The following is a 12,756-nucleotide window of genomic DNA, read 5'->3' on the forward strand; positions in this document are numbered from 1 at the left end:
CAGAATTGCTTTTGTGCAGGAAATTACACCCTCCTGCACAAAACCAATCTCATGAGGCAATTTTCCTCTTTCTATGTGCTGCTGTATGCAGCACTCATGAGAGGAGGAAAACACAAAGAGACGTTGAGATATTTATCCTCGTTATGTCCCCCCCTGGGAAGGCAAAGCATTTTGGCACATTCCCAGGTCTACCTGCAATTGTAAATCAGAACCCATCAAGATATATGGAAATTTGTGTGGGAACACCCTATACCAGCCATAGAATGACTCCTTGGGGCAGAGTAACTCAATGCAGCAATTTGCTCTGCCTTGCGTGACTTGATAAATCACATCTTGAGGGTTGCATCACTCTAGCATAATGCATTCCCCTTGATAAATATGGCCCTTGATATGAATCTGCCCTCCTTGTCCTTGCATCATCCAATACACTAGTCTAAGCATGTCCAGCTCATTCTGAAACATAACATGGGCTGTAAGATGGACTTCATGCCCCATCCACTTCCCTTTCAATCCTTCAGTCCCACACCCTTCCTGTCAGGCTGGCATGCCTCACCGCTCTAGAGTTGGCAAAAAGCATTTCCCCATTGTAAAGTCACTATGGAAATTATGGGGCATATTATCAAGGGATTTATCTCCGCTTTTTTGGCTTTAAAAGCCAAGAAAACGGAGATAAAATGATCTACCTAGCTGTCGCTAACACCAGTTAGCGACAGCTAGTAGGAGATAGCGACCATCTTGGGCCCTGCTTTGCATGTCAGAGATATTTATCACTAATGACATGCAAAGTGGGCGTGCCAAGATGTTAGCGACTGGAGACAGTCGCTAACATCGCTATCGCCTATTACCAACATTTGGAGATATTTGCGCTAAGCGCGAATATCTCCAAAAGCTAACACCTGCCCCTGAGCAGTTCTTAGCCATGTTATCCAATGGGAGGTGGATAACATGGCTAAGGGCATTAGCTCGGTAATGAGTGAATATCGCTGACTTTTCAGCGATATTCATGCATTTCGGCCGATTTTTATCGCTTAGGAGATAAACCTTGATAATAGCAAGGCTCCTAAGCGATAAAAATCGCCGCAACACGGCGATAAAATTATTGCCGCTAAGCCAACATAGCGATAATTATCGCTAGTTGTTGGTAATATGCCCCTATGGGGCACATGCATCATTGAGACATTTTGCACTTCTTAATTTGCGAAAAATAACGAATCGCAAATTAAGAATTGCAAAATGCTATGCATCATTTTTTTCGGTATTCATTTGTGATTCGGTAAAAATCGCAATTTTTACCGAATCCCAAATAAATACCGAATTCTTAAGTTAATTTTCGCAATTCCCATTGATTCCTATGGGCCAAAAGGGCCATAGGAGTCAATGGGAAGGCATTAGCAAATTGCGAGTGGCACTTTGAAAATTTCATGGGTGCAGGGGGGGGTCCAAAGGACCCCCCCCTGCACCCCTGAAATGTATTTTTCGCATCATGTTTCACACACACATGTCCTAAGGACATGTGTGTCCGTAACATGAATGTTGAAAAAAAAAGCATTTTCAGCATTTTAAACACTTTTTCCAAATTTACCGAGTGGTTCAACCACTCGGTAAATTTGACACCCTAATTGCGATTTTGCACTTTTAAAAGTAATGATGCATTGCTTTAAAGAAATCGCACATTTGCGACTTCTTAAAAGCAATCGCTATTTTAGAACTCGCAAAAATGTTACGAATTCTAAAATTGCTTCATGCATCCCAAAAAGCCCTTTTGGAATCGCAAACAGCCGATTTTAAGGAATCGCACCGTTTGCGACTCCAAAAATGCTTGATGCATGTGGGCCTATGTCTTTTGTTTTGTTTTGTTTTTTTAAACAATAATTTTCATATTGAATAGACTTACCTTTTCTGGACAGTATTCAGGCCAGTGATGTTTTTTATGATATTTTTGTTATTTTCATACAAAGTATATGAACTCAATATTTTTGATGGCAATATTCTTGATACAACATTAAAGTACCTTTGTCCCAAATATTATGTTATATAATGCTCAAAGATACAAGTATTCAATGAGGCATATGTGATGTTCAGAGCTCTGCTGCTGCTATATATTTTATTTTACATTTTCGACAGGCCAAATTGTTCAACTTTGGAGGATACATTGACTATTCCCAATATATTCTTAGTATCTTTATTTTGTCCCATGCACATTTTTTGATTTGACAGTATTTTTGTCAAAATGTTCTTGTCACAATATTTTTTCTTTGCTACTTTAGAGGAATAAAATCCTGGGGTTTTCTGAGGTTTTCTTGTTTAGGTAATGTGTGTAATTTCTGTCACAGTGGTGGTGAGTGTCTCCTGAAGTCAATCTCTTTGTTAAGTCAAGGATAGGTGGTGGTTTATGAGCATTCGATCTCTACAAGAAAACCCAAGTGCCTGGTGCCCTACCTTCCTTAACATAATACTGTACTTTTTTCAAAAACAATCTCTTGTGTCGGCTGGATTTATGGTGTGAATGGGTTTATTTATTGAGCACAGTTTACTTAGTAAGCTCCACAAAGAGTAAACAGAAAACACTCCTTATTGTTGATAAAGGAGAGGGACGGTGGAGAGGTCCATGTAATAGCTGAACTGCACATTGTGAAATAGAGACACTGGAATTCAACCCCAGCTTCCTTGCTTGACCACATTGTATGACCCTAGTCAATTACTGTACATCCTGTACTGTGTTTTGTTTTATGAACTAATTTTTGTATGTTGGTAAAAACATCTGGATATACTTAATATTTTTTTCCCAAAGACCAGTTTTCCAATCCCCACTAAGTAGCTGATGCTACTTCAGAGTATTAGAGCATTTTTGTTGATTAGGAGGGGGGGAGTGTTGGACACTTTAGAACTTTGCATTAGAGGGTTTTCCTTTGCATAAAATGCTGGTCTACACAGTGCAGGCTTTGCCAGGAAAACAATCCTTGACTACAAAGAATTAGGGTTGGTTATAAATTATGGATTGCAGTATGTAAAATAATATTTGACATGACAAAAGACTTTACTGTGAACACAAGTGTAATGATGTAAATGGTATACATATTGTGAAGTCTAATGGTTTTCAAGAACTCAAGACAATAAAAACTGTAATATTTTATTAACTTTATTTCATATGCATGACTTTATTCATCCTTTCTTTTGCAGGGTGAAAACCTTCATAAGGCATAGCTGATAGATTCAGTAATACAATCATAGAGAGATGAAGGATTTACTAAAAGAAATCACCCACTCCTGATGGTAAAGAACAACAATTTAAAATACATAGATACAGTGTAAGGCAGCGCATCGCAAGTTTCTGTGTTGCCTCACACTACTTAAGAAAGGCGTTTCATGGATGTTGAGGTGGTTGTTCACACACCTCGCCCATGGATTTTGACACATTCCCAGAGTTAAAGAATCATGTAAACCTGGGAATGTGTCAAAACTGTGCAGCACATATTGTGTACCTTACTGCACAAAAACAATCCTGTCAACCATGGTGCAAGGGTGCCTGCTTTGGCGCTAGACATTAATTTGTGCACCAGCTCAGTTGAAGACGACAGGAATGTTCTGTGAAAGTTACTTGCTGCATTCCCCTGCCTCAAAAAACTAGTAAATGGAGCCCTAAAGGTGTTCACTCTCTTGTCACGATGGTGAAGGCATAGGATGCATTGGACCACAATCACTCTGGTGCCGGGAATAGGGGTGAGTTTCATTTGAGGTGGATTCACACCGCTGTGGACAAATCTGGAAACAAACAAGAACACAGCGAGTGAGGCGCAAATCCCAATATGTGTACTTACAACACGTACTGAGAATGTTAATGTAAAACTCTACATACAGAGAAGATTGTTATAGGTTAGTATCAATAGAATACTTGTAGCAGGCTTCTTGAAAAGGTACACAATTCTGGTTCGAGAAGAGAATTTGAAAACAGCATTTAAACTCTTAATACAATAAAAATAAAATAACAATATGCATTAATGCCCTAATTTAGAGATTGGTGGACGGGTACTCCACCATAAACATTAAGAGCCCGATCACGTGTCTGCCAGTCCAAGGACTGCCAGACTCGTGGTGGCACGGAGGTAGCAGGTGAAACCATTGCCGAACCGGAGGTCCGACCGCCCTATTACAAGTTGGGCAGTCGGATGCCGGCCCTACCAGACAACCACCATTAGAGTGGAGTTCAGAGTCTGCAATATGCTTGGCAGGACTACTGCAGTCCCGCCAATTATATTTAGAGTTTCCTCTCCTCCATGATATACATGGAGGTTCTACCTCCATGTAAACATGGAGGAGAGGAAACCAAGGAGACCCTACAGAGCCCTCATGCTTCAACCACACGTGGATGTACTCAGGGGGCATTACATGTGCCCCCCTGTGTGCATGTACATAGGTTACTTCACGGCATGGACTTTTAAGTCCATCCCCTGCAGAAACTTTGTAGTTCGGTTCCATTGCGGTGCCTTTTTCCAAGAGACTACAGCTTTAAAATAGGCACTGCCAATGGAATTGCCACGCCATCCGCCTGGCAGACTACTGAAAAGTTGCAATCTGGCAGTGGGTGGTAGTAACTTTTGGCGGAGCAGTGGCATGGCGGTTTGCACCGCTTCGCCTCTGGTCTGCCAAAATGTTGTAATTGGGGCCTAGGATATTATTAAGGCTCAACGGTTTCCTTTTTTACTGATTTTTACAGATAAATGCAACCCTGGGTGTTTCCTGTCGCTTTTTTTTTAAGTGGAAAATGCAGAAAATGTGACTTTTTTTGAGTGGCTCTCCATGCTGTGAATCATGAAGTTCAGAACAATAGCTATACAGATGCATGGCTTAGAGAGTTAAAAAAAGATATAAGTTTCCTAAAGTCACTGCATATCTCTACATATGTTTGTGCTATTAGGCTAATAATTTCATGTGAGTATTTTGTTTGATTATATTTGGCTGTATAATGTGCTAAAACCTGGCCGGCATCAAAGTGTGAGTGAACATTTAATAAACACATGTGGAAATATATGAGTTATGACCACTTGTTCACAAAAAACTAAATAAATATGGATACATGCCAATAAGATGGGCCAAATAAAATATGCCTAAATACAGATGGAAATGTTAAAAAAATAAACACCATGTAACGTGTAGTCGTAGATATAATGCACTGGACTAAGGAGGAAAGGATATCCATCAGTTTTGTGTTTGAGTAACGTATCCACCAACCTCTAAATCAGACATTTTGCCATTTTCTTAAATATGCAAAAATTCAGAAATTTCAACTTGGAAACAGAAATGTAACAGACTTTTTTTGTAAAATGACTAATTATGGGAGGTCCATTGTCCATTCAGATGTCCATGAAAGCCTTGGGTAAAATGGAGCTCTCATAGATCATTTGAATGAGAATAGCCTGCTTAATTACACTCACTGTGAATTCCCAGCATCATTTCCTTTACCATATTTAATCCCACACATCCCACATACTTATAAAGAACATATTGGGTCACAAAGGTATTTTGAGCTGCAAATGTTGGCTCAGGGTTGGAAACCCACCCATCTATGCCCTCCTGGATTCCCCACAGGCATTACTGGATTCACCACTGCACAGTTCTCTATCACGTATGTAGTAAAATGTAGTAAATTCTGCATTTATAAACCCCACTTAGAATACTTGAAGGATATCTGTAATAGAACAAAGTGTGATTGACATATAGGACTTGACTCTATGCAATAAGAAATAAGCCTTCCTAGAAAACAGGCAGAAGATTTAGAGCTTAGAAACAGAAGGAATATCATTTCTTCAAATCTATGGCCTGTCTGAGTGTGTTGGAGGAAATAATCATATTTCATATTTTAAATCTTTCATTCCAAAAATGTTGGACATTCCTGATTTTGTTTCCTTAAACATACAAAGGGAGCATAGATTGTGGCAAGGACCTCAATCTTGTATGTCTTCTTTTAAACCTAGAGGCGTCATACTTCTATTTCTAGAATATTCAGATTTCTCAAAGCTATTCTCTCAGCCAAAGCAAAAAGAATACCTCATGATTTAGGACAAAGTTTTTTTTACAAGATGTTGGCAAAAGTATTGCTAAACGACAAAAGCAATCATTATACATGTATTCTGCTCCCTCAAAGCACACTTTGGAATGTTTCATCCATGCTTGTTTAAAGTTACACATAGGAACAAAAAACAACCTACAAAGACCCCATTAAATGAAAGCATTTTTTAGATAACAGCAGAGGAGATACTAAAGAAGCATATTGTTCCTCATGTTTTTATGCTTTTCCAGTGCATTTATGTTTCTTTGAACTGTGCTTTACATTGCTGAATTAGGAAATGAGTTCTATTAATTCTTCCTCTACCATTCTTCAGCTAATGATATTCCTTTTCAGATAACCTTCTTAGCATGTCCTCTGTTTCTGTTATGCCCTATGTATTCTGTCACCAGTTCCCGGACCTCCCTGAGGGAAGATGTGCCATCTAGACCCCTGTTTTGCATTCCCCATAGGTATGTTGGTCTTGTTCCTTTTAATGGTTTATCCTTTTATATCTATTCTTACTTTCTTCTCCTTACTCTTCCTCCCTTTTGTTGATGTACTAACAGTATCTCCCTTATCCTATCAGAATATACTGTATCTTCATTTTTATTTTATTTTACCTCTCAATAAATATCATATGAACTCATTTATATTATTCTATGTATATGCTATTTAATCTCTGTTTATATTTTGATGTTTTATCGCTGTGATACTCAAAATAGTCTTCTGGAAAATTATGGGATAAAGCTCTCCTAATAAAAGGCAGAGAATAATTCAATATATAAGCTTCATGTTGTCATAGCTCTGCTACAAGAAACTCATTTAACTGAAGATGAATCTAAGGAACTTTGATGGAAGTGAGTTGGGAAAATCTTCTTTTCACCTGTTCATAAGAAGACAAATTGTGTTAATATTTTCTGTTCTAAACAAAGGAATGTTCTTGTAGTTTCTCAGGAACATGATAGTAAAGAAAGATGGCTATTTGTTAAGTGATACTTGATACAATTCCTGTTTCAATTTCTAATGTTTATGGGCCTTTTGAAAATCATTTACTTCTAAGTTAAAGAAGTAGTATATTTCTTTATTCGGTTTTTAAAGTACATAAAAAACCATAAAAGCAATGTCACAGATAAAAAACATCAATTATACATAATTAAGAATGAAAGCTATTGCAATTCATATGACACGTGTTATCCATACGGGACAACGGGATCCCTAACCATGTTAGCTAATATATCAGCATTCTAGATTTCTAAAATTCATATGTTTCCATGGAGATAAAACTTAGCAAAGATTTACTCTATGTTTAAAAATACACTTCAGAAATGTCACAATGTATTTACATATCCGTTCAGTCTCTAGAAACTGTAGTCGCAACATGGCTGGGCGACATCTTCTAACACCCAATGATTTTAACAGCGGTAACAACCAAAGCTTACGATGACCATCATAAAATGTACAGAACAAAACAGTATGAATAGTTGATTGCTCTGATATTCCATCACATGGACAAGATAAAAGAATTCGGTCCCAGCTGTTTTGAACAGGAAATACCACTAATCGATGAAATTGTGACAGATCATATGTTAGATATGGTTGAATTGAAAGGGCAGTCTGGATCACCATTGAGTGTTGGACGGAAGCTTAACTTGCTTCCGTGGCTATACGCAGCTCTTCTACGAGGCTCAGTGTCCTTGCTTTCAATTCCTTTCTGGATATTTCAGAGATTGTCTCAGGAGCGAAGTAATAATTCCTAAGGCCATGATCAGTCAGAAACTTTTTCACATACATAAGCCAACTAATGTTAACTGAATAGTGTAATGACATGCAATCAGCCGCTATTTGCTTGATGAATGAGTTTTTCGTTGAGGTCCAAATACGTCGCCAAAGTAAAAGTGGGTGTTCATTTTGCCAAATCCACCAAATACGGGATCCCCAATTCCGTATGACACGCAAAGGTAGAAACGCATTTAGGTGCCGCTAGTAAAAATCTTAAAAAAGTGTTCTCTGCCACTTGTAGGGGACTAGTATTGGCATGCCCCCACAATCCAGCCCCGTACAGTGCTATCGTCTGGCATTTGGCTCTATAGATTTGTAACAATTCTACAGGTAGCCTTTTTCCCAGCTTCTGCGAAAAACCTATGAGTGCAGCGAAGTTAAAGAAGTATGTTGATGATAACTTAATTTTGGTACAGATAATATTAGAATCCTTTATCCATTCCTTGATAGGAATGCTACAGTTAAAGGTATTCCTAACTTTATGCAAAACCAACTCTCAAAAGCCCTCACCCAAAACTCCTTTACTAAGGCTTGTAGAATTATCAACCAAACAAAATAGAATATACATGTTATTTTCCAGATCATGGTTCCCAATTTAGGATAGATTACACATTTCTAAGTGATACACTGACAAATTAATTAATTAATTATGCTATTAAGCATATAGTAATATCAGACCATGCTCCAGTACTTGTTGAATTGGACTTTTATTTGACAAACCTTTCACACAACCATTTCATACTTTTGCTGAACATTGCTTTTTAATTTTAATATTTTGAATATTGGACCTGGTACTTGTTTCACATTTTCCTTGACTTCTTTTAAGCAGCTGCCAAAGACTGCATCATGTTATTCATGTAATACAAAGAAGACTAAACTCTGATCAATCTGAAGCTCTAGTCTTAAATAAATATTGTTTTAAACAACCCAGGATTTTCTTGGAGTCCTGCTAAAAGAACATATTTAGGGTTGGGGTTTACGAATTCTATTAAAGCTATGATTACATTCAATTTCACAGCATCATTTAACTAATTAGATATTTTAGACTTTCATATAAAATGTTTTGGGAGATCCCAAACAATCATTTGTGACCACAAAAAAAGCATTTTGAAACGTGCAGGAGCCAAATTGTGATTTGGTAACTTGTTACTGAACTGCAATCTCGTTTTGTGATTAGGTACTTGGAAGGGGCGTGTTTAGGACATCTTTTCCAAATACGAAAAAAAACGCCCCTTCCAAATACCAAATTGCAGTGGAATATATTGTTGTTTTGTTACTGCAAAAAATTATACTTCACAACTGCAATCAGAAGAGGACAGTACCAACATTCAATACTTTCTATGGTAACACAAAACTTTTCATATCAATCATCAATATGCTCCAGGACCTCCCAATAGTGCTCCCTATACCCCAGAGCTTGTAAACAAAAGCCCAAATTCCAGGAGATCTTTAAAATGCAGGAAAGCCTCTCCCTGGAGTTATGGTGACTTTTGTAGTGGCCTTTTCTTGGGGGCTGCTCCATTATATGCAGCCCCGCACAACACATTTCCAAAATGTTGGTGGAGTACCATAAGGTAGCAAGATTTCCAAGGAAGTGTCCTCACACAGACCTATGGGGCATTGCTGGCCCTTTGGGTGTGGGGGTGTATAATGAGGTGCTTCACCACCATTTGTCTTTTAGCTTTGTTGCACTAGTGCTTTAGTTTTCTGGGTATTTTTTTGGGATGCCTCTGTACTCTATGCAAATGAGGCCTTTCTCTGAAGACATTGCAGATTGTCTCAAATGCATTTTATTACTCCTTGGTGTCATCACAGCACTAATCGCATTTTAACAAATAGCCTATCCCAGACAAATCACCTTGGCTGCTGGCATGGAGTGGCCCACTCTGGAAGTATTTTGTAAGTATTCCAGGCAGCAAAGGGCCACTTACTTGTTTGTTAGTGCTGCCACTGCCATCCCTGGTGCTCACACAGCTAAAACTAAAATGGTGCTCCATGCAATTCTAACACCTCAGAAATTGTTTTTTTTTTAAAGCAATAGGCCTTTCCACTTAGTTTGCCGGGCCACGCCCAACAGCAGCACAATTTGCTGCTCCTCAGCCTCAATAAAGTCATGTTTGGTTGGCCTCCTTGCCTGCCTGTCTGATTTTCTGTACTTTGTGTATCTGGCAGGCTCCCCTGTACATAGAGATGTTTGCCTGTGGGGTTCTGCATTTTACAAGGGTCACTTTTAATGCATGGAACACAAATGATTTTCAGTGTTTTCTCCACATGGCTGCCCTGGTGTGCATCTAAACGTTAGGTCCAGCCAGTGCCTAATATTAGGCACAACTAAGAAATGACCATGTAAACTTCTGCTCCTCCTCTGCTCTGTTGAATGGAGCTGGTATGAAGGGGTTCCATTTCTGTGCACACCCACTCCTGCATTTCAGGTCTGGTGTGGATTGCTGTGCCACCCTTCTCCCATACCAGACACCTTTATTACTAACTCCAGGTCTTAACAGAGGCTGCAGCATTCCCAACACTAGAGGGATGCCATTTACAACAATCCCATCACAGACACTAGTGTCTCACCTCCTGACTCCATATTTCAGTTTTCTCTGCTTCAGTGTCTCACCTGATGACACCAGACTGCAGCATTTCTTGTACTAGCACAATACTTGTTGATGTCATACTTCAGCTTTTTCACGTTTCCATACTTCAATTTTTCCTGCACTAATGTCTCACCTTCTGATGCTGTACTGCAGCATTCCCTGACTAGCGCTGCACCTTCTGACACAACACTGCAGCATTTCCTGCACCAGTGTCACACCTGCAGACAACGTACTGCAAAATTACCTAGCTTAGAAATGCAGCAGCAGACATCACACTGCAGCATTCCTTGCACTGGCCTCGTACTTGCTGACACCATATTGCAGCATTCCCTGCACTAGAGTCGCACCTGCTGTCATCATACGGCAGCATTCCCTGACTAGCATCACACCTGCTGTCATCATACTGCAGCATCGCCTGCATTAGCATTGAAAGCATCATACTGCAGCATTATCTGACTAGCATTGCACCTGTTGATGCCATACTGCAGCATTCCCTGACTAGCATCACACCTGCTGTCATCATACTGCAGCATCCCCTGCATTAGCATTGAAAACATCATACTGCAGCATTATCTGACTAGCATTGCACCTGTTGATGCCATACTGCAGCATTCCCTGACTAGCATCACACCTGCTGTCATCATACTGCAGCATTTCCTGCACTAGAGTCGCACCTGCTGTCATCATACGGCAGCATTCCCTGACTAGCACCACACCTGAGGCCATCATGCTGCAGCATCCCCTGCATTAGCATTGAAAACATCATACTGCAGCATTATCTGACTAGCATTGCACCTGTTGATGCCATACTGCAGCATTCCCTGAACTAGCGTTTCACATACTGATGCCATACTGCAGCATTCCTTGCACTAGCATCACACCTGCTGTCATCATGCTGCAGCATCCCCTGCATTAGCATTGAAAACATCATACTGCAGCATTATCTGACTAGCATTGCACCTGTTGATGCCATACTGCAGCATTCCCTGAACTAGCGTTTCACATACTGACGCCATACTGCAACATTCCCTGAAATAGCATGGCACCGATTCCGTACTGCAGCATTACCTGCACTAGCCGTATACCTGCTGATATAATAATTCAGGATTGCCTGCACTCTCGTCACACTTGCTGACTACATACTGCAGCATTCCCTGCATTAGCACCCCACCTGCTGACATCATACTGCAGCATTCCCTATACTATTGTCTCATCTGCTGATGCCAAACTGCAACATTTCCTGAACTAGCATGGTACCTGCTGTCATCAGACTGCAGCATTGCCTGCACTATCTTTGCACCTCCTGGCATCATACTGCAGCATTCCCTGCACTAGTGTTGTACCTGCTGACATCATACTGCTGACAAGGTGAGGTGGGAGACCCAATATACCCTTGTAGGCTTGGGCAAAAATTAATATTATCAGGTGATTTGTGCCAACAAGGGATTTCACTTCACTGGTTGTCTTTAACTTATAGTTAGCGAATTAGTATAGTTCAATTGTAATTAATCTTGAATCTCTATTTCAATACTTAGAGCAGTTCAACAATCATGCTACTATAAATTTGAACACAAGGAGGAAAGAACACAGGGATATCGTATGATCAAGAAAGTGTATTTTCTTATTATAAATCATATGGAAAACGGTACAAACATAATGAAAAATGGATTTCAAATAGACACATGTGCAAAGCAATTCATTGTAAAAACCAATACTTCACATATCAAAAACAACCAATACAGATTAAATATATAATACGTGCTGTATTGCGAAGTCAATATACAATATTCTTAGAATATCTCTAAGGACAGGGATTTGGAAGGTAAAGTCGACGTTTCGGTCTTCTTGGTGTGAATCCTTCAGACCATCTTCAGGACAGCGAGATAATGTATTTAAACAAAAAAACCTTGTGCTGGACTATTCTTTAAAGAATCAGCTTCAGTCAGATTCCAAAATTGGAGGCACGTGGCTCCTTGATACTTTAGCTCTCGACAGTCAGATAGGCAATAAGTAAATGTTCAGGTAATCTCCAATTAAAACTCACAATTGAGGAATCTTCAAATAACGCTCGTCAATTTAAAAGGGTAGGTTCGGGTTGACAATGTCCAATATATCATTTTCAAAAGGCAGATGAACAGCAGGGACAGGCAGAAATGCCTGGTAATTGGAGATCACTAGTGCCTCACCTGCCACTAAACACATGTAACCACTGGATCCGGTAACTCCAGACTTTTTTTTTCTCTGCCCAGAATGTCACCAAACATGGTGTTAGGAAATAGACATTGCAATATACAGGAAGACTGGAGGTGGGAGCGTAAGTGGGCAACACGTGTGATG

The sequence above is a fragment of the Lissotriton helveticus genome, chromosome 6, assembly GCF_964261635.1.
Source record: "Lissotriton helveticus chromosome 6, aLisHel1.1, whole genome shotgun sequence".
Classification (NCBI taxonomy): domain Eukaryota; kingdom Metazoa; phylum Chordata; class Amphibia; order Caudata; family Salamandridae; genus Lissotriton; species Lissotriton helveticus.